The sequence below is a fragment of the Ictidomys tridecemlineatus genome, chromosome 7 (genome assembly GCF_052094955.1).
Source record: "Ictidomys tridecemlineatus isolate mIctTri1 chromosome 7, mIctTri1.hap1, whole genome shotgun sequence".
Classification (NCBI taxonomy): Eukaryota; Metazoa; Chordata; class Mammalia; order Rodentia; family Sciuridae; genus Ictidomys; species Ictidomys tridecemlineatus.
The window spans coordinates 22939452-22962250 of NC_135483.1; the positions used below are offsets into that span (position 1 = coordinate 22939452).

The following is a 22799-nucleotide window of genomic DNA, read 5'->3' on the forward strand; positions in this document are numbered from 1 at the left end:
CAGTCTCCTGAACCCCTGGGATTATAGGTATGTGTCAATATTTTGTCTACTTTTAAGGCTCTCACACCTGGCCGTGAATTGAGGAGTCTTCTGCTCACTTAGTAACTGGTAGAAAAATGGAATTTCTAATTTCCTTCCTTAATTTCAAAAGAACCTTCAACTACCCCAAACTTTCTTGCTTCTAGGACAGAGTGTACCTGCTGTGTTGTTTTGGAGACTCTAAACCCAGCTGGTCTCCATGCAAATTCCTGGAAGAGCCTTCTTGTGGGGACTGGTTTTCTATAATCTCCAAGTACCTAGATTCTAGCAGATACTCTTATATCTTGTCCTCATCTTTGTTTTCCATGACTCCTAACTTTTCTACTTGGAATTGTCTTGCTGTAAGCTTGATGTTCCATGAAAGGAACAAAATTGAAAGAAACCAGAAAATGAGCTTTAGATATTATTTTATCCACTGCTTAGAGTAGAAAGTAGAATTTATTGAAATTTTGCAATTTCAGCTACTTTGTATCTTTATTTCTGTCAATAGCTTTAAAATCCCACACATTCATTTCAGCGATGCCTCCCACAGCATTGCTGTGTTTAGTTCCCAGAACCTCCACTGGCTCTTTCAGTCACCTGCTGCATATTTTATGTGCTCCCCACTGTTAGTGTTAGGAAAACACCCAGGCATCAATATGTAGTGGATCACCAGTATAATGTAAACACATTCAATATTAGCCAAAAATTGAATAAAATTAAGAGAAAACACACATCTTCTCAGTCTTGCTAATTTCTTTCAGTTAATTCCCCTTCTGTGGAGCACATTCACCCATAGGACTCTCTGGAGCAAATCCTTTTGTCAGTTTCAGATTAGAAATTAAACTTTTTGGACACCTGATTACTACAGAGTCCCTGTTTTATTGCCTCCAATGAAATACTTGTTCATCTTTGAAGAGTTTTCCTTGTACTTTTTGTCACGCCACAGCAATTGTTTTCTTTACGGGGTATTGCATTTGCTGGTCTTTCTCCTGATATACTATGAGCTTAATCTTCTGTGTTCTGCTTCTAGAACAGTACTTGGTACAAAGTAGACACTCCTGCATTAAATAGCATTTGTTTTCATTTAATTGTGGCCAGCAAGTGTGAGTGTATGTCTGCATTTGTGTGTGACAGCAGCATTCAGACAAATAATAATTATTCATTTTGATCACATATGTGCAAGCCCATATGCAGTGATCATTTATGTTAAATTTTAGCAATGTATATGAAAAGGTAGTAGAGGCAATGTGATGTTTTAATACTATGTATGTATGAAAATCATACTAATTATCAGTGACCAGAAAAAATTATCATTTATTTTCCTTCTCTGATCAACCTGGTATTTTGCTTCCATCTACATTTTTCTTACTTATGACCTTGATTTTGTTCCTTATCTGCTTAGAAAATGTCATTGGCTCTTTATTGCTAGACACTAAAATTTAAGCACTTTAGCATCCCTTTAAGTTGAAAACTCTTCCTTCTCATTCTGTGTTATTTCCCATTCAGTAATTAGTTCCCTGTCCTTGCCTACTCACACCTCAGACTCTGCACCCATGCCTGGTGTATTGACTCTGGAATAATGCTTGTTGTTGTTGTTGTTGTTGATCCTTTCATGTCCAAATGATGCCTATTCTAGAAGGCCCAGGCCAATGTCATCAATACCTCAAGGAAGTCGTATGATTCCAAATTAAAATTATCTGCTTTTCTCTAATATCCTTAGCATTTGTGTTTCCTCCAAATCCACAATGTGTGTTTCTGGCTGATTTATTTTACTAAACAAGCATTTGTTGACTATCCAACATACTAAACAAGCATTTGTTGACTATCCCACATGCATAGCATGTAGGTGCTGTGTGATTCTGGTTTAACTTGGGTACTTGTGTAGTCTTTAGTCAGAAGTCACTGGATGGTCCAACCTGATATTCTCAATCTTATTCTCAAATTTTAATATTGGAGTATTTTCTTTGGGCTAACTACTTCAATGTTCTTAAACAAGTGCTATGAGATTAGGAAGCAGGGAAATGACCAGTTTTATATGTGGCTCTTGGCATTTTGTCCTCACCGGAATTCCCTGTCAGTCGGTGGTGGCTATATCATGTCAGATTAGTATGTTGAGGCAGCCCTGCTCCTAGCCTACCAATCTCCAAAGTTATCCTGAGAGTTCCTTTCCTATGAAAAAGGATCTGAATTAACCACCAGCAAGTGTACCGACCCAAACTCAGATTCAGGTTCCATGTCTTCCAGAAAATGCCCTAATACTGAATGATTTTTAGCCCAGGTTTCTGATTACATCAAAAGTTGACAGAAAATCAAAAATGGTTTGAAATGGTTTCAGGTAAACCGAAGAGGGGACAGCATGGGGTAGCCACTCTGGTGTTAAGCAGTCAAGTTGATCACATTTCCACATCTTTGACTTCTGTGCTAGAAGACTGTAAAACCAGAGTAAACCAATGAGGGACAATGATCAAACTTTGGTGCTTTTAAAATGAATAAACTAAGGGGGGATAGAAAAGGAGCACCAAAGCATTTGTCTTCAACCCTGCAGGAAGTTTTCTTATCTCTCTTGAAGTCTAACCAGGGGAATATGCTTTGAAAATGTTATTGGCTTGCCCCCTTAAAGCAAAATCAGTGCTCAATAGACATTTGTTGACACAAATTGCTTCTTCTTCTCCTAAAACTTTATTGTGCCCATGCAAGGATAACCTTGAATGGGTGACCCTTTCCTAGATCTCTCAATCAAGGCAAGACAGTCTTTAACTGACATCACTGATATTTTTCCATAATAATGGCTCCACTTCAGGGTCTGCAGATGATGTGCATCTGCATGTGACTCCCTCCAAATACAAAAACTCACATACTAGGCTACCTTCTGTGGAAGTTAGAGAAAGGCTGTTGGCACCACCCATGGAATTAGAAAGAAAAAAATAATAATTAATGCATTCCTGGAAAAAAGCTAACAAAAATCTTTTTCACTCATGGTTCGATCTATCTCCCATTGCAAATGTCCTCAAGCCCATCTTAGTCCTATGAGCAGTCCAGTTAACATCTGAACCACTGTTTATGAACTAGCCTCATGCTAAGGATAATTCTACACCTTGTTCATCCAAGTTGTATTACACACAACTTGAAGGACATCTCTGTAGTTTTTGTAGCCCTCTTACTAAAGCTTTATGGAGTAGGAACTTAATGAATAGTTTGACTTACAGGGATAGCCAGTCTGATTTCTTAAAATTCTCCCTTTCTTGGAGTGACCTATACCTGACCACTGTGCACAGCTCTCATATGGCAGTAGTACAAAAGATGACTTACAGTGCCTCTTTATTTTTTTTTATTTTTTTAAGAGAGAGAGAGAGAGGAGAGAGAAATTTTAATATTTATTTTTTAGTTTTTCAACGGACACAACATCTTTGTTGGTATGTGGTGCTGAGGATCGAACCCGGGTCGCATGCATGCCAGGCGAACACGCTACTGCTTGACCCACATTCCCAGCCCCACAGTGCCTCTTTAAACAGTCCTCTCTTCCACTCTTCCTGTGGTCACCTCATGTCAATTTATTATGTTAAACAGCTATTTATGAATCCTGAGGTCATTTTCAACACAGCCTATTTTAGTCAGCTTTTTCACTTCTAAAAGACCTGACAAGAACAAATTTAAAGAGGAAAAGTTTATTTGGGGGCTCATGGTTTCAGAGATCTCAGTCCACAGGCAGCCGCCTCCATTCCTTGGGGCTTGAGGCAAGGCTGAATGACATGGTACAAGAGTGTGGTGAAGGGAAGTGGCTCACATGATGATCAGGAAGCAGAGAGGCTCTGCTCTCCAGATACAAAATGTATACCCCAAAGCCATGCCCCCAACGCCCACCTCCTCCAGTCACACACAACCCGCCTTCAGGTACCACTCAGTTAATTCTCATAAGGGGATTAATTCACTGATTGATTTAAGGCTCTCATAACCCAATCATTTCTCCTCTAAACCTTTGGGAGGGACACCTCACATCCAAACCGTAACACAGCTCATCCAGGAATAATGTATTAAGATGAATCTTGTTTTAGTTCTACTGGATTAGTTATAGCCTACGTCCTAATTAATCTTCTTGTATCATGGCTTGGCTTCCTGATAGGAAAGGAGAGAAAGAGGAAAAAGAATGGAGAGAAAGAGAAAAGAAAGAAGAAAAGAATGGGAAGAAAGAATGAGAGACATTTTATAATTAAAACAACTTACTCATATTTTATAGCCACATCAAATTACACATGTAAAGGCATACCTGAAGAAATAAAGAGGAATTTATAGATCCTCAACACTGAGCCAATTAATTTTCAGACTGTCCAACCAACTGAATTGTAAGGATGTTTGTATGATAGAGCACTTTGGTTGTTGGCATTGGAGCTGTTGGTGTCTGACTCGATCGCTGTAAAAGATTTCACTGAATTTTGAGATTGGTAACAAGTGGGAGATTAATAGTTAACAGAATTACATTGATGTTACTAGGATTTAACTTGGATCTTGTGGGAGCTGGTGAATTGAGGTCCGTCTCTGGAGAGAAGCAATTGTTCTCATCCCTGCATATTTAGCTCTTCCTAGTATTTTGGCATTTAAGAATTGTCTTTGGTATCCATAACACCTTTAAAAGTAGTAACTCTAGCAAACATTTTCCAGCACTTTCAAGAATGCTTGTAAGTCCTGTCTCTACTTTTCATGTCGCACATTCTAAATAGCAGGTACAAAATAGTTTCCATAATCACTTCCTAAGAATGTTGCTTTTCTTCCTTCTCCTGCTTACTTGGCTTTTTATTCTGCTTTTCTTACTACAGTGAGAGACATGTAGCATAGGTTTCAGGCTGATTAGGGACAGAAGTTAACAAGCATCATTGTCTCTTAATGTTTCTGCAAACATGGGAGTGCCAGGAATTAAGAGTTGCTCATCAAATATTTATCATCCATCCACCATGTTAATAGTTCTTAGCACAATGATTAAAATAGTGTCCAAGTTCTTGTCTTCATTTAAGGCTCAGGTCAAGAGCCACCTCTTCCCTGAAGCCTCTCTGACTTATTGCTTGTTTCCTATATTCTCTCACCATCTTGAGTTCCCACTGCACCTCTTGCCTGTACCATGTGTATTGTCCCTTGAATTTCATCCTCCACGTACTGTCCCCTGGTTGTTTTCTTCATGTCTAAAGATTTCCTGTTTGTTGAGAGTGTAAAGTCCTGGGGAATACCTACAGAGGATATTTGACTAAAAAGCTACAGAAAGGATTGATCTCGTGAACAAACCTAGACTTCATCTTCTAAGTGAGGACTATCACCTTCCAAATAGCCTCCATGCTGCAGTGCACCTACATTGCAAAGAAGCCACATCAAGCAACAGTGTCTGGATACCTGTATTAGGAACCTATGGTCCAGTAGATCCTCTAGAATATTCATATAATTGATGCAAAAATCTTTGGATTTTGAGCATGGATTTGGGATTTGGAAATAGCCTGGATTTATGAATTATTTAGTGCTTAGAAGGGCAATATGTTTCTAGTGATTAATAAAGTGAAAGTCTAAAATATAGGTGCTCATTTTTTATGTGATTTATACACCAGCTATACCCCTGCAACACTGGTGATAGTGAGACATGGTTTAATGAGTGGTTCTTCATTTGTCTAAGTGTATTTCTTCCAAAGATGATTAACTTAAAGAAGATTGTTCAACCTTTAACTATAATACCTACTCATTATGCAAAATAAAAATATTGTGCTTATTATTTCATATACATTCTTTTTTATCTATATCTACCTCAGTACTGAATAGTACGTTAGGAATGGAAAATGCTACAAGCTCTAAATCCAGATTGCTTGGGTTTGAAGTCTGCCTTTGCTACTTTCTAGAAGAATGATCTCAAACAACTCACTAACTCTCTGTGTTTCAGTTTCCTCACCTCTAAAATGATATGAGTTTTTGTGAAGATTAAATAAGCTAATACATGTGGAATACCTAGAAGAATGCCCAGAACAGAGTATTTAGTAATTAGTGTTACTTATTCAATTAAAATTAACTAACTAGTATTAACTACTAGTATATATGCTGTTCTTTTTACATCACAATCATAATTTTAATTCAAAATTAAAGTCACATTTTAAAAGATCACATTTCACAAATGCAATCTTTTTAATACAGGGAGACATTTCAGTAAGGCTTTCTCTGTGAGACGGTTATTTCTGCCTGCACCCCTGGGTCTGCCTTGCATTCTGTAGCACAGGAACCAGAAGCATAAAAACACCATGAATTGGAAGGTCCTCAGGTCACAGCTGGTGATGTCTGCTCCTGGCATCAGGCAGTCTCCTATATAAAGTGGTAGACAGAAAGGTGCTTGGAAACACGTAAAGTATCTGGGTTCTGAGTGAAGACACCATACATGTCAAATGTCTTTGAAATGTCTAGGTGCCTCTAATTCCTCCTTATATCCTCCCATTTATGGCCATCATTATTTGATACCCCATTAAGGGAATTATGAACACTTACTGCCCACTTCTTCCTCCACTTACCCCCAATCACAAATGAATCAGAGGCCGTGGGAGAGACATCTCAACACTCCAGTACAAGGGTAAATGCTGCTTCCCTCATGGATTATGGAAGACCAAAGGCAAGTACACCCTCTTTCTCTCTTTCATGGCCTAGGACATCTGGCCATGTGAGCAGGAAGTCCCTCTAACTCCCCAGAGATGGGGCAGCTGCCCCCGCTTCCCGCCACCTGGAGGTGGGTGGCCTTGAACCAACGACCCATGAGTGTTGCAAACATGCATTGTGTCGAGTCCACCATCCTGTTTAACTTGGCATCACCCACAACCACTCCAACATTTTGTGAATGAGATGACTGCCAAATCGGTATGTTTCTGATTCAGTTACACTTAACCCATGATCTCTAAGTGCTTTCGTGATGCCTAGACTGACGGCGATCCCTGCCTTCACTCTTTTATTTATTTTTTTTTAAGTTAGACTGTCTAAGTTTTCTCTTTCTGTCGAGGAGATTGAAAGCCATGAGAGTCATTCCAAAAACTTCTCAGACTCTGCGGTGGCATTTTCAGTGGGGATTTGGCAAGGACTCATGTGTGAATGAAGACAAAGAGAGCCAGGGAGGAGTCGAAAGCCCCGTGATGGAGCGTCTGCTTGTCCACATGTCAGAGAGGAAATGTGCAAATCTTCCTTCAACGTCTAACCGAGTACGTCTGCCTGAAACTCATGAGGTCTGATGCATTTTAGGAATTTAAACAGAGGAGGGAGGGGAAAAACCTACAGCATTCATACAAGCTCGCCTGGAAATATTAGTCCTTTCATAACTGTGGCGAGTCACACCCTTCCTCTACTGCCTCCCAACAGAAAGATGGAAGATATGACATAGGTTGTGTCTACGCAGTGCCAAGCATCTGGGTTAAATTCAGCCTTGGTGTTTTGATCTCCTGTAGACACGGGATTATTTTTTTTAAACACCATCTGTATCCATGTCAGCTAAGATAGTACAATCACCAGCCTGAGGAGATTTTTATCAGATCATAAAATTTTTACTAACCTCTCTCTCAGTGACTACTGTTTTATCATCATTTAAAAATAAAATTAATTAATCTCTTCTGTATATATGAAGCTGATAATGTCTTTTATTGGGATGGCCGTTTTAGAAGTCAGATGGAATCTCTAACCATCTTAATCAGAAAAATCAATTTTTGGTAATGTTTTGGATGTCTACCCAGCAAGCTCTTGGAGGATAAGCCAAGCTTTCAATTAGAAGGTCTACTTTGAGTTACTCTAGATGTCTCCAAAAAACAATATTAAAAGAGGCAGTGTTGTATGTGCAAAAAAGATGAATTATTGAATTTGGAAAAACTTACATATAAATCTCAGCTCTAACCTCTGGCATTGCATAAATTATTTAATTTCCTGAGCTATGGTTTTCCCATATGCAAAATGAATTTATTGTAAGATTAGACAACAAGTTAGAGTTGTTACATGACTGTCAGATTATATGATATATCTCAAAAACTCATAGTTGACATTATCCCTTTATTACTTCCATTGAAATGATGGTGTCAGAGAAATAAAAACTATGAATATTCACAAAAGCTTTAATCTACTATCAGAGATGGTCTCAAGAGATACAGACGAGATATGGAGGAAAGACCACTGGACTAAGGGTGAATTTTCTGTTCAGTTCTGCCAGAACTGGTTATGATGATATTGGGCAAGATGGTTTCCTTGTTTGGGCTTCATATTATGTATCCTTAATCACTAACAGGTTAGATTTGTATCTAAGATCCTTTTAATCTCTGTTATCAATGTGTCAATGGTTTGAATACAGCTGGAGCTAAAATAGCTAGTGAATACAGTTCCTCCTGTATCACATTTTTGGAATCTGATGATGCTGAATCAAGATTAGTTACTGAAACAGGGAGAAGAAAAGGTCAATCGTGTTGAGCCTTGCCCCTGAGTCAGCGTTATGCCTGTACTCACTGAAGGATCATGCTGCTGTTTCCTTCAGGTACTCTTGTTTTACTTGTGTCATTATTTTTAAATTCTTCACTATGGCTTTCTGTCTTTCACCATCTGATTTTTATTTTTATTCTACCATCCCATTTTGATTTATTTCCTGAGAAAAGTCAACACTTCCACTCTTTATCTAACTCTGTGGTCCCTTGAAATGATTGGGGAACAAGATGGTAACTTCTTCTGAAGCTGATGTAGATGTGTGTGTGAATGTTATAAAAATTTATTATTTTTCTCCACATGTATGTGTGTGTTTTTCTAATCCTTTGTCTTGTGTGTGTTCACAGAGGCAGAGATGATTAGGGAGGACACCTCCAGAGGGAATATGTTCTGCCACAAAGGCAGGTGATTTACTGTGTCTGAGTGGCAGGACCTAGAGTCCAGTGTGTATATTTCCTATCAACTGCTTCCATGGCTTCAGTCACCAAGTAGTTGATGCTTGTGTTTTGGTACCTGTTTTACTATGTTGGGATTTCTCTTTCCTCCAGTGAATTAGGGGTGTTTTTCATTCTATGTTTAGAAATGTCCAAACATGTTTTCTTTGACTGATATTGTAATATCCCAGAAGAAAGTTCGTATTGGGGGCTTTTTATTTTAACTCGTAACTTGTTGATACATAATTGAAGAAGCCACACTTCTTCCATACGTCATCAGCTTTGAGCACACATTGATTGATGTGATATGAAATATGCTCCAGAAATCTGGCTAATATTAGACTAACTTTATTCTTAAAAATGGGTGATATGTTTGTATGCATGGATAAGATTGAATTTTCTAGGTGCCAATTCAGTGGACGTTATTTATTTGCATTAAGTAGAGAAGCCATGCTTGTAAAACTAAAGAATCAGTGATAACTAAATATACCTATATCTAAAAATAATATAAAATTGAGAGAATTATCTGAAAGAGTATATAAAATGAGGCTTGAGTGCATGTTTGTAAACAATACCAGCGTGTAGTATCAAACCCTGAACAAGATATTTTTTAAAGGAATATGAAGACTTTCAGAAGAACATTGTCACTGGAAAGGAAAGGTATTCTGTTACCCTGGGGTGGAGGGGCAGAATTTAACAAGGTAGAATCCCTCTTAATGGACTATAATTAAAGAATTGTCAAACTGAAAATCAATCAATTCTTTTTTTAAATGCTTCTATTAGTGCATTATAGTTATCTGTATAATTGGGTTGATTTTGACATAATCCTATAAGCATGGAATTTAATTTTCTCTATTATAATCCCTAATGCCTCCTCTTTCCCTTCTACCTTCCCAAATTCACTTTTTTCTACCTACTGGTCTTCCATTTATATATCTGCTTATTTTCATTGGTGCTTTACAGATATGCATAAAGGTGGAATTCACCGTGGTATATGTACACGTGTACATTGTATAATTTTGTCAAGTTCCTTCTGCTTTCCCTTCCCTTTTCTGCCCTCTCCCAATCTCCTTGTTCTACTCTGCTAATCTTCCCTTTGTCCTTATGAGATCTGATCCCTGCTTTTCTCCCTTTACTTTGATCTAGTTTCTACATATAAGAGAAAGCATTCGACCAAGATTAACCAGTTCTTAAAGCTAGAAAAATAGGTTGTTCCTGAGTTTCCCTTACAAAATGTTGTTATTACTTTTGTGGCAATCACTGGAAAATTTCAAGATATTAGTTTAATCACTTGACTATGTCTATGAGATACTTGAATGAGAATAGTATATCTAGAACATGTATCATCATTGAACTTTCTTCAAATATGACTAGAACATTTAAGCACATTTGATATTTTCTGTTTTATTATGAAACACTTCCACATTCTAATTTCCAACATCTCTATCCCATGCCTTTTAATTTTCCTTAAACAAGCAATATAAACTAAATATATATAACAGGGCAGGTAGAGCTAGAGATACAAGGAAATTCTCAATATTCAGCAATATGATAAAAGAGAAGTTCATTCTGTTCTTCTGAGATAGGCACAGGCAGAGACTTTAAGCCAACACTGTCTCTGCTCCATGCAGAATCATTCAGTGAACCAGGCTAAAGCAGACACTACCATTTTCCATGCATGGCTTGCTTCCACGATTACCATGTCTTCTCCATTACCCTATGGAGAAAGAGCCTGGTGGCACATGTCACTTCTGCCCATACTCCACTGGGATGATCCCAGGTGCATGGCCACATCTGACTGCAAGGAAATGTGGGCAATGTGGTACTCCTCTGTGCCCAGGAAGAAGAGGAAAGCATATTCTGCATCTCCAGCAACAAGTATTTGCCCAGAATGTTATTCTGTTCCTGGACTTCTTTCATAGCTTAAGTGATTATCCCTGTCCATCATTCTTTTCTTTCACATCTTTTCCATTTTTATCCTTTGTGTCCTAACCTAGCTGCTTGGGTTTTGGATTTATTTTGAATGGCTAAAACCTGAGAAGAAATTCAACACAGGAAATAAGGGAAAGCCAACCTTGAGGTAGCTCTTTGGCTTTCCTGAATCTTTTGTGTGCCATCTACAAATGGCATTAAAGTAACAAGCATCTGGGTTGAATTGTATCATTTATACCCACAAAATTCATGTGAGAAAAAGTTTAGTGCGCGTCCAAAAATAATATAGTAAGTCTTGATGGCTGGTGAATTGGATCATCAATAAAGCAACTGCCAGTTACATTCACAGAAAAATATAGAAATTATCAAAAATTTTTGAACTTCATTTTTTAATTATTACAAATATATTCAAATTCAGGAGCATATCCACATAAAATGTTTTATATTTAATATAATTGTTAAAAAGTCATCATAACCTCTCATGTCATTCAAGGATCGTGGTAGTCACACACCAAATATAAGGTCCCCAGTGAAGCACATAGAAACTGCACAATATGTAGTAAGTGCTCAAGAAACCTTGGCCCTTGCTATTAATTTAAAACCCCCTTTGTCCCTCTTGCAGATTCAATCACAAAACTGATATCCTTGTATGGAGATGGAGCAGAGCAATTCCCAGGAGAACTGAGATCTATGTAGCTCCTGGTTATAAACTTAAGAAGAGGCAGCGCCAGCTGTGCTGAGTCAATCATTGGAAGTGCTAAAGCAGTGGGACAGAAGCCCTCGCTGCTAAGGCATGGGATGACTGGTGGCACTTCTTTTTTTTTAAATTTTATTACTTGCCTCTTTTATAAACAGTCTCCCAGTGACTAAATTCAACTTAATACAGCAGGAGGAAAACAGGTTTAAATCAGTATAAAAGTACTTGCTGACTTGGTTGCACCAATTTGCAGTCCCACCAGCAATGTACGAGTGTGCCTTTTCCCCCTCATCCTCGCCAACACTTATTGTTGTTTGTATCCTTAATAGCTGCCATTCTGACTAGAGTGAGATGAAATCTTAGAGCAGTTTTGATTTGCATTTCTCTAATTGCTAGAGATGATGAACATTTTTCATGTGTTTGTTGATTGATTTTATATCATTTTTTGAGAAGTATCTGTTCAGTTCCTTGGTCCATGTATTCACTGGATTATTTGGGGTTTTTGTTGTTGTTGTTGTTGTTAAGCTTTTTTAGTTCCTTATGTATCCTATTCCTTATGCTCTATCTGATTGCATTCTGCTGTCATATATAATTAGAATAAATAAATTTTAAAAAGAATAACCAAAAAAAGAACAATACTCGCTTTTTGGTTGGAGTGGAGTCATCTCTGAGACTTAGTTCTCTCTGTTTTAAAACAGCAAGACCTAACCCTTTTGTACCTGCCTGGCAGGGGAAATCACATGAAGTTTTACATGTGAAAGGGCCCTAAATACTCAAATCTAATAGCTCTTTGACTTTTAAGTATTTAGATATTTGCAACTGACCAGAGAGGTCACTAAGATAAGCATGCTTCTAATTTTGTTTAAATACAAAATTGAATCCACATTTCTCTCAGTAAAACAGATTAGCTATTTTTAAAAATGCATTCAGCCATTGCCAGCGTGGAGCACCTAAATCACAGAGCTACCAGGTGCTTTTGAAAACAGTGTAGTAGAAACAGAGAAAATCAGAGAAAGAGGACCAACTCCCTATGTCCCTCTTGCATTACACAAAGAATTACAAATGCTGATATCTTTGCATGGGGATGGAGAAGCCAGGTCCCATGGGATCTGAGATCCAGGTAGCTCCTGGTTACAAACTTAGAAAGAGGCAGCGATGGGCTAAAGCAATCTACTGGAAGGGCCATATCCAATAGATTGATTTAGCCCAGGGGTAGGGGCCCTGGTTGCCTAAGATATGGGATGGCTGCTGGCCCACTTTCAGAAACACTTACAAACCCTGAAAGCATGACTTTGAAAGATCAGTTCCTGTTTATTGCTTTTTATAGAGTAATAAGTAATAGAGATATCTTTGGATTTAGGAATTTGATGTTGAAATACAGTTTTCAAGTCATTTAATAGATGATAATTTGTTAGAAAAATAAATTTTTTCCTGGGTTATATTTTTTAATTGTTCTGCTTCCTATCAAAGAGCATTGTCTACCAGCTGCTCCTTAGTCCCACATCCAGACTGTTCATTGACATCTTAAAAACGTTGAGGTTGGAAACTTCTGATTATATTGCAAAGACACTTAGACATTTCTTTGACATTCCTCAATAGAATCCTTCTGGCTAGTGTTTCTGTTAGAGCTAGCTGATGGAAAGGACTTTTGCTACTTTAACATTTGTGATACAAATGCTGCAGAGAAAAACAAGATTTAGATGAAATACTTAACAGGTTAATTAAAAATTTACTAGGTAAGTAGATGTTTCTATTTCACAACTCTGATTCTCAGATTCCTGTCTGGTTTCTATACATTGGCAAAATAATCAAGTTGATGTCACCAACAATTTCTCATGAAAACCTGATTTCCAATGAATATAGCAACTGTAATACTTTCCCTCAGGCATTGATAAATGACTATTTTCATAATTTCTCCTTTTTCTTTTTTTTTTCAAGTTATCAACTTAGCTTCAATCTCTTCAGGGTTTCTGAATTTGGATCTCCATATTCTTCTCTTTAAAACTATTCACATGACTAGAAACCACAAAGTCACAATGTAATACACACCACCTCTTGATTGTGAAATGGCTGCCCACAAACATTTAAGTAGCCATGATATGGGAACTGCTGGCCCAGAATGATGTGAGAGAAGCTGGTGAAAACAGTAGTGGTTTAGAAGAATTGTACCAAGGACAGGAAAAGAAATGAATTAGTAATGGAAGGAAATTTTCAAAGGCTCCTGACTCTCATGCTTGAGTTGTTTTCTCCAACTCATTGAGATTTTTGAAAAAGTCAGGACACTATGACAAAGCCCTACCTGTTACAGTGCTTTGCCTATCTCTCCATATAATCAGCCCATCCTCCTCTTGTTTGGTAATCTTGTGATTTCTTCAGCACATCAGTGGAGCAACTTTGACCTTGATATTTCCTTCCCTAGAAAGTTTGTCTTGCTGTTCTGGCTTTCAGCTCACCTCATTCAAAGGCCTTACTGTTCCACTTGACCAAAAAATGACCTCTTTCCTGTATCTGTCACTCACATTTTTATTTTTCTTGATGCTACTTCTTTTTATCTGAAATGAACTTTCTATCAAATCATTTGCTTGTTGTTTATCTCATCTAATAATAACATTTGAGCTCCATAAAGGCAAGGCTTTTGTCTTATTCTACATAGCATCCCCATTGTCTAAAGAAGCTGCAGAAGAGATGTTCAACAGTATGTGTTGAATTAATGAGTGAATCAATGAATGAGTGGCATTCAAAACCATAAAGTCTGCCTTCTTTGCCTTGCTATTTGAGGTTCTTTCTTGCTCCTTTAAGTAAAGACAAGACTTGCTCTGGTTATAAAATAATGTGAGAATCAAATTGGATGGTGTATGTGGAAGAACTTATAAAGTGTGAAGCACTACATGGAAGTTAATGAATGTCCCTGCTCAGTCATTGTAGCTGAATATAAGTTCAAGATCAGGTTTCCAAGGAGGGCAGTGACACTTGGTCTGTTATAAACACTAGAACAACTATGCAACCTTTCTGGGTCTTATTTTCCTTGTCTGCAATGTGAGAAAGTAGATGGTACAGGTGAATGCACTTATTGATCTCTGAGGTGATATGGCGATGTCTGATATTATCACATGACTGTATCCAGCAGAGCTACTCCTGTCACTACCTTGTCCCTGGTCTCTTGTAATCATCTGTATGATTAAGTAGGGTGAGATAACTTGTTCTATTGCTAGGCTGATGGTTTCCCACAAATGGAAAGGACATTGCTAAATACATAAAGGTATAGGCCCTAAATAGTTATTAAGTTTATCTAATACTGGTGTTGTCACAATGTCAAAACTTAACAAATCTTTTGAAGATGGTTTGTCTCTGACTTTGTTTCAGGCCACGTTCTGAGGTTAACCAACACCCTGGAATTCTTCAGCTTCACGGAGCCCGTGACAATCTTTGACCACTTTGGTTCAAGTTAAGCCATGCATGAATTCAACCTTCTTCACATTATTTGCTCATGCTCAAAGCACTGCATTAATCAGAGAAGGAGGTTTCAATCTTGGGCTTGTTCTCAGAGACTTTGCTGCATTGTGTGGCCTTTGATGAAAAGTTTCAAAGGCAGAGAACAGGAAATTCACTCTGATTCTATTGTTCTCTTTGAACAGTTCTTTCCTTTCAGGAACAATGCTAGTTTGCCCAAAATGACTAATAATCATTACCTTTTATTGAGCATTAATTCTGTGCCAGGCACTAGGCGAAGTACTTTCCATCCATCTTTAGATGTCCTTCTTACACTGATGCTGAGAAGGAGATTTTATTATCCCCTCCTACCAGAAAAACTGAGACTTGGAGAAGTGAAGTGTACTCTCACGCAGGGAGAAGATCAAAGATAAGAGGAACCATGGTTCCCAGGCTTGTCTTCCTCATCCCTGAAGTGGGTGTGGGAGCCTCAGCAGAGTGGGCAAGAGTGAGGAATCATTTCTCATTTCCTATGACAATTGTCCAGACCTCTCAAATGGTAGACCATCACCTAAATCATTAAAACTGAAAAAGAAGAACATTTCCATTTTCATTTAGTGTCTTTTGGGTATCAGTATCTGTTTTGTCCTCTAAGATTTGATTACCTGATTTTATATCATAAAAAAAAATGCTACCTTAGAATCATTGGTTCAAACCAACTGATCATTTTGAAGCATCAACAAACTTCCCAGCTATGGTCCAGCTTTGGGGCAATGTATGTTCTACACAGTTAATTAGAGCTATTTATTTTGAAACTAGCATTGTATTTCCATTGAGGGCTTTGGAATCAAGTTTGGCCCAGCCCCAAGCCCTTGATCTATGATTCTGAGCAGTTGCAAAACTTCTCTGATGTTCAGTTCCTTCATCTGTTGAATAAGGATGATGAGATCTTCTATCTCACAGGCTTGTTTTAATAGTTAAGTAAGACCACGTGTTTTCATCGAATTGTTATGAGGAATAATTCAAATAAATCATGTGAAGCATATAATATAGATCCCAAGAAATAAAACTCTTTTGATAAATATCAACATTACTTTCACATAAAATTTACATGCTTTTATGAAAGAATCAGGACTATTATATTTTCATGTGTAAATAAGTATATATTAGTCGTTACTTAGTTTGCAAATCCTATTTCCAAACAGGATTTGAGGTTGCTTGATCAATATTTTACCCAGTGGCTGGCCTCTAAATAAATCATTGCCTTTTATTATTTGGGAAGGAATATTAATCTCTGTAGCCTGAAATCAACCTTCAATTCCCTCTGGCACTTCTTCTTCCTATTACTCAAAACAAATAAACAAACAAAAACCCCAAACTCATAACCTCTGCTCCAGATTAATTACTCTCAATCTCTCAAGTACATAAGCATCTTTTCCTTCTGTTCTCATGCTTAAAATACTTGCCTCACCTAATTCTTCAAATTCTTAGCAGCCAGGCCAAAATCACTTGTCTCATTTTCCTCCTTTAACTCAATCAATACTAATTGTCCATACTGTACAAATTAGAATTTATCATTTTATTGATTAAAAGATGTGTGTGTGTGTGTGTGTGTGTGTGTGTGTATGTGTGTGTGTGTGTGCGCTCGCGCGCGCTGGAGATCCAACCCAGATACTCACACATGCTGGGCAAGTGCTGTACCACTGAGCAATCCACCAGCCCTCGTGTGTTTTTTGTTCTTTTTTTTTTTAATGTGTCTTACCTTCCAAGACAACAAAACTATTCTGTGATCTCTTCCTACCACTGACATAACAGTATTTCAACTTTATAAATAGTTATTAATTACAAAATCTTCATGTGAAACAGTTCATAAACTGTAAGTAAGGAATGAATTCTCCTTTCCATGGTGGCTTATGCCAAAATCCCGGTCCTTGGATTACATCCTCACTCCAAGAGCCCATCTTTTGATAAGTAAAATTTTAGTCCAATAGCTGTTTCTTGTAAAGCCATGCTATGTAAATAATGTTATCTTCATGTTTTAAGTTACTTATTTCAGTCATTTTTTAATATTAGCAGTTGACTTAACTTACCAAGTCAGTTCATTTCTTCCGCTCTTGCAGACATAGTCCTAACAAGAATTTGACAACATAGATGTGCCCACTTAGCTGATAGTATATTTAATCTCATAGTTGATGTCAGGATATATAATAGTTGTTGATAAGATAATAATTTGGTAGCCAAAGCAAAAATTTATGCTTATTCTATTTAGAGAGTATATCATTTTGTCCCAAACTAAATATGTTTTCAACAAAGAAAAAGAAAACAAGTTTCAGATCTTGATAAACCAGTTTTTACACACCCGAGCTGATTCATGAAAAAATGTTAAACCAATAGCCTTTTTACCAACCTTTGAGATTCCCAGAAGTGTGTCATTGTGTTGAGGCTTCCAGAAGTGACCATTCCATTTTGATGTGCTGGGTTAGTTTGGTCAATGCTCAGAACACTATATTCATTTTTGTTCATGTTGTCTTTCAATAGAACAGAAAATTTAAAAATTTAATCCATATTTGCACATGAATCTGTTCTTTTTCTTGCCTCTAAAAAAAGCAAAATAGTGTATTGGGGGTATCTCCTGAGAACAAATGTTTTGATGTGCTCAAGCCAGGCATATCAATAACATGAGAAATGTTGACACTCTAGGTCAATGAATAATGGTTGAGTCTAGACAGAACTTGAGGAAATTGTAGGAGAGCCAACCCCTTTTCAATCTTTAGAAGACTTGTTTATCTAGCTCCAATCTTCTAAAAAAAAAACAAGAACATTTCAAGAACCCCCTATTCAAACCATTAATATGTGGATATAGAACACTGAATAGGCAGTCATGAAGCCAAAGTAGTTTTGGGAAACTGTTGGATATTTCTAATCTGCTCCTATACTACTGGAAATTTTCCTTTGATAACATTCATTGCAAATCGTATTATTCCTTACTGTATTATTAGTCTTTTATACTTTCATATACTTATAAGTATTTAAAAACATAGTATATTTGTTGTTCTCTATTCTACCTCTTGCATCTCCAAGGGACCTGGCACATACTTAACCCTTAGTGAATATTTGTGGAAGAAAGAGCACAGGCAGAGTGAGAAGAAAATAAAGATGTGCTGAGTTATCAAAGTATGTTTTAGGCAAAGGTGGTGAAGTTTAGCTTCATGGTTGACCTGTATTACCCCTGTTTGTCCTATTTCAGATTCACCCTCTCCATTTCTCAAACCTGCTCTATAACCCCAGGGGCTCTCTAATTTTTTGTGTCCTGAACTCACACACAAAATAACCAGATAATTTTATCAACAGAGGCCACTCAGTATTTTCCGGTCCTGCAATCTTTATTCTTAATCCTTAACCCCAAAGTGTCAATCATTAACAATGGTGTTGGTGGTAGAAAAGAGGTTTCCCAGCACCAGAAAGCAATCAGTTCTACTTACTATAAAACCAGTTGTACCGTGTAGATGAAAATTCTACATTCAGTCAGTCAACCAGTGAGTTATTCATTTAACCAATACTTATTTAATTGGTATTTATTGAGTATGTTGCATGCTAGATTTATGCTAGTTAATGTGCTCACAGTCTGAGAAAACAGCAAACTTTAAAAGACAGGGACTGAAGATTGGGGAGGTCGTCTTTTGAACCAGTCTCCAAAAGGTGAGCGTCTATGGTAAACCACAGTCATTTACGGAAAAGGTACAAGTAAGACATAGCCATTTTTAAACCTGCAGGGAAGTAGAATCACTTAAAGAAGTGATCCAGGCATGTAGGCAACCTCTGGAAATCTCTCTCTCCTCCACTGAGTCATCCAGCAAATCTGCACTAAACACTTTCTATGGGATACTGTGCAAGGCCCTGGGGACATATAGATGAAAGAGAATCCCCTCCCTAAAGAAGGTCACAGTCTAGGGACAGACAAGAACAGACAAATTAACACTAATAATACAGTGATAAGTACAGGGTAGACGTAAGCAGAGGGTACCATGGCAACGCAAAGGAGGGGCACCCAACTAAGCCTGAGGCAGCAGGGAGGCTTCCCAGAGAAGATGACACTGGTGACTGGGAGCAAGCCAGCTGAGAGGGTGTGGACGCCATTGGCTTTTTAACAAAGGAAAGAGCAGATGCAAAGGTGCAGGGGTGAGGGAGAGTAAAATACCAATGGGAATCTACCAACCTTTCAGGAAAGTGGAGCATACACTGAGAGAAGGGAAGTAGCCCATATGAGGTAGCTCAGCAAGGGCGGATTATGCAAGGTCTATGCAGGCATTCTCCATTGCTATGGGATAGTTTCTGATGTGATGGAAGTGGGTGTTTAGAAAGTGGCTTCTAATACAGAGGATTAATGAGGGGAAGAAAGGGGACAAGGGATGAAGAGATGAGAGGTTTTACATCATTCAAATTGCCTTTATGTTTTATACTCAATGTTGTTCTTAATAAAAGATTGTGGAGCCTTACCAAAATGTTTATAGTATAGTGACACAGAGAATTATAAGTGGTGTTAAAAGAAAGGAAAAATAAGGACAAGGACATGAAAAAGAACCTTAAAGGAGCTAGAACACAAAAGTGATTCTATTCACTTACAATAAAGAGCTAAGAGCAGACAAATTTGGCTTTAGGCTTCCTAGGAGCCAATGATGTATTATATCCAGAGGATAAATAGACATACCAGAAGATAATCCTGGTACAAAGATTTGAAAGAATATCACTGAAGAGTCTCATTTAAGGGAAGCTGGTACCAAGGTTATTCTTTATCACTTTATTAGAAACTGATATCTCTGAGTGTATGAATAATTTTTTTCACTTCTATATCTTCAATGGCTTCAGAAGCAACAAGCGTATGAGGAGGAATCAGTAATTCTTCAATGAATGTGTGAAAAGATGAATAAGAATAGGTGACCAGTCAAGAATTAGAGAATTCTCCCTCCAAGACTGAGATGAAAGCTTTGCAAAAGTAGACCAGCATAGGCTACATCTACAGGATCCCCCCCACATTTAGTCTTTAAGAGAGATCAATGTCTCAATCACAGTCATTCAGGGAAAGAGAACATTACTTTCAAACTTCCTGATTGTTCTGAAGCCTAGAGCAATCCATCCCCCTTTGAGAGGGAAGAGAGGAATGTGGAGGACCCAGAAACTAACAGGGAGAGCAGCAGCATCACAACCGAACGTGCAACGAACCAAGCCAGAATTTTTATAGAGGGGTCCAGGTCAAAAATATCATTCCAAGAAGCAACTTACTAAAAGTGAATTACTTTTAGTGAGAGTTGTGGCTCAGTGGTAGCTCCCCAGCACCACATATAAATAAATAAATAAGTGCTGAGAGCCTAGCCAGACTGCAGCAAGTAAGTAAGTAAGTAAATAAATAAATAAATAAAACAAAGGTTATATGTTCAAATATGTGTGTGTGTGTATATATATATATACATATATATATATAATTTTTTATTATATATATATAATTTTTAAGTGAATTACATGATATGTGGTCAGTTCTCCAACAGGTTGGAATAATTTTAAACTATTTTTAGCAAATCTTGATGGACAGTGTAATCTCCACAAATCCCCTGGAAATATGATGCTCTCTCAAGAAAGCCTTTGAGAAATGTTAGGCAGTGTGAAATTTGAATTTCACTTCCTGGCAAGTATCCACAAGACAGTTGTTTGGCTCATCTGGTTCAGGTTTGGGTCCTAAGTCAAATCATAGGTTAGACTGATCACCTTTGGAAAACACCATAAAGCCTACCTAGGACTGTACTCTTCAGAAACAAAAGAAGGAATATTGTCAGGGAGAACCATGAATGCTACTGAGAAAATACACATTTGTTCTATCGCCTTCTAAATTCTACATCATAAGACAGGACCAGAATTTCATTTTGAAAAAAAAAAAAAAAGTTGCATCTAGCTCCTCTCTTAGACTTTCCAAATATATCAGTAAAGCATCATGGATCATTTAGAGTTGAATAATGTAAGTTTCAGGAATATTCTTGATATTGAGGTAACGGAATAAGGTAACTTATTCAATGGATTTATTAGTAACAAGAAAGTTAAGCATTGTGAAACATTAATAAAAGTGTTGGCTTTTATTTTAAAACTGTGACCCCTAGCCTTTCTTTAGGGCAAATGTGATTCAGTAAGACCAGTTTTCTGGTTTTTTGTTTTGTTTTGTTTTGTTTTGTTTTAACAAGTCAACCTAGTTTGTGATAATAAAACTTGAGCATGTGCTTAAGAGAATGCTCACCTTTAATTGGCTGTAGAATACCAACCTCCCAGTGATGCAAAATAATACAAACTCAGAACATTAGAAGGAACCCACGCAAGTATGAGTGCAGAGGTTTAAGTTTCATTAGCTTCATAGAAAATTCTGCCTCTCACAGTGGGCCCATTCACTAACAGGGAGAAAAGAATGAGAAGACTTTAAGGGTCAATGATAGAATAAATTTTGGATATGTCAAGTTCTGTTGAATCATCAAAATGAAAATGTCTAGCTACTAATTGGATATATAAATCTCGCCTTTAAGGGAAAAGTCTGAGTTGGAAATTGGTAATTTAGGAGTTATCATTTAGATTTAAATCTATAACTTAGAGGAAAATCTGCACCTTGTTATTAAAGAAGGAAGATAATTTTGCTGGGTGAGAGAGAAGTAGGTTGTCTCTTCCAATACTGAGCTCTAAAGTGATGCCACAAACATTAGTAATTTATGACAAACAGCTTGAAGATCATTCTACAAGTAACCTTGACTCCTGATATCATGTCAGACAAAACCAGAGGAGACCTTCTCAAACACTAAGTTTTAACCTCGATAGTCATGAAGTAGAAAAAAGTAAAGGAAGGGAAGAACATTTCTGAAAATGAGTAATTGGTGTTATAAAATTTGTAGGTTGAAGGAAGGCTCATTTACATAAAGACTGAATTAACAAGTTGAAGCAATACAGTGACGTACCATGGCATACTTCCTATATTCCACATACCTTGGAAAGGTTGATAAGCCTCCTCAGAGGACCTTGATTTGAGAATTTTGAGAGCCACAATGAGACCAGGAAAAAAATCATGCAACCATTAAAGTTGGGTTTTTACAGCTCCTTCCACGATCCCATGAACCGTATCTTTCAATATTCCCCTCTCCTCAGTGATTTTATTACTGCTCTATTTACTTCTAGTTCTAGAACAAAATGACAAGGCATCCTTGTTTATATCAATAGATTCATTCAGGCATTCATCATTCAACACATTTTTATTGAGCATATGTTCTATCTGTGCTAGCCTGTGAGCCTGTGTCCCAGAAGATGATGAAAAACAGGGCAAAGTCCCTGCCATCATGAAGCTTACTTTTTATTAGAGTTGCTTTAGAGTCCCAGAAAAATTAAGCAGAAGGTATAGAAATTTTGCAATATGCCCCAGTCCCCATGCATGCATCGCCTTCCTGATTATCAACAACCTATCACATTGACACGTTTGTTACAACTGAGGAAACTACCCTGACAAAAAATTATCACCTGGAGCCCGTAACTTGCATTAAGACTCACTATTGCTATTGCACATTTTATAGATTTGAACAAATGCTTAAATGACATGCATCCACCATTGTAGAGTCCTACAGTGTAGTTTCATTATCCTAAAAATCCTCTGTGTAGAGCTTATTCTTATTGAAGCACAAAAGCAATAAGACAGGTGGATGGGTAGTTCAGATAGATGGAAAAATAAGTAGATACAGACAGGTCAATCAATAGGAGACAGATGCAAAGATCAACAGATGGCTAGATGATGAATACATAAATTCATAGATATG

At 37.4% G+C, this 22799-nt stretch overlaps 1 long non-coding RNA gene across 4 annotated transcripts in view; it reads left to right on the forward strand.

Annotated features, from left to right (window-relative positions):
* The window catches only part of LOC144365430 (uncharacterized), a 52803-nt gene that overhangs the window by 12056 nt on the left and 17948 nt on the right, over positions 1-22799 (forward strand). The window contains exon 5 of one of the 4 annotated variants that reach the window (XR_013423842.1): positions 14905-16018. The exons of 1 other annotated variant lie outside the window; for it this stretch is intronic. This is a non-coding gene — a long non-coding RNA (uncharacterized LOC144365430). Of the gene's footprint in view, positions 1-4141; positions 5773-7030; positions 7823-14904; positions 16019-22799 lie in introns of those variants that run through there. 2 more of the 4 variants (XR_013423845.1, XR_013423843.1) reach the window with 2 other exon arrangements.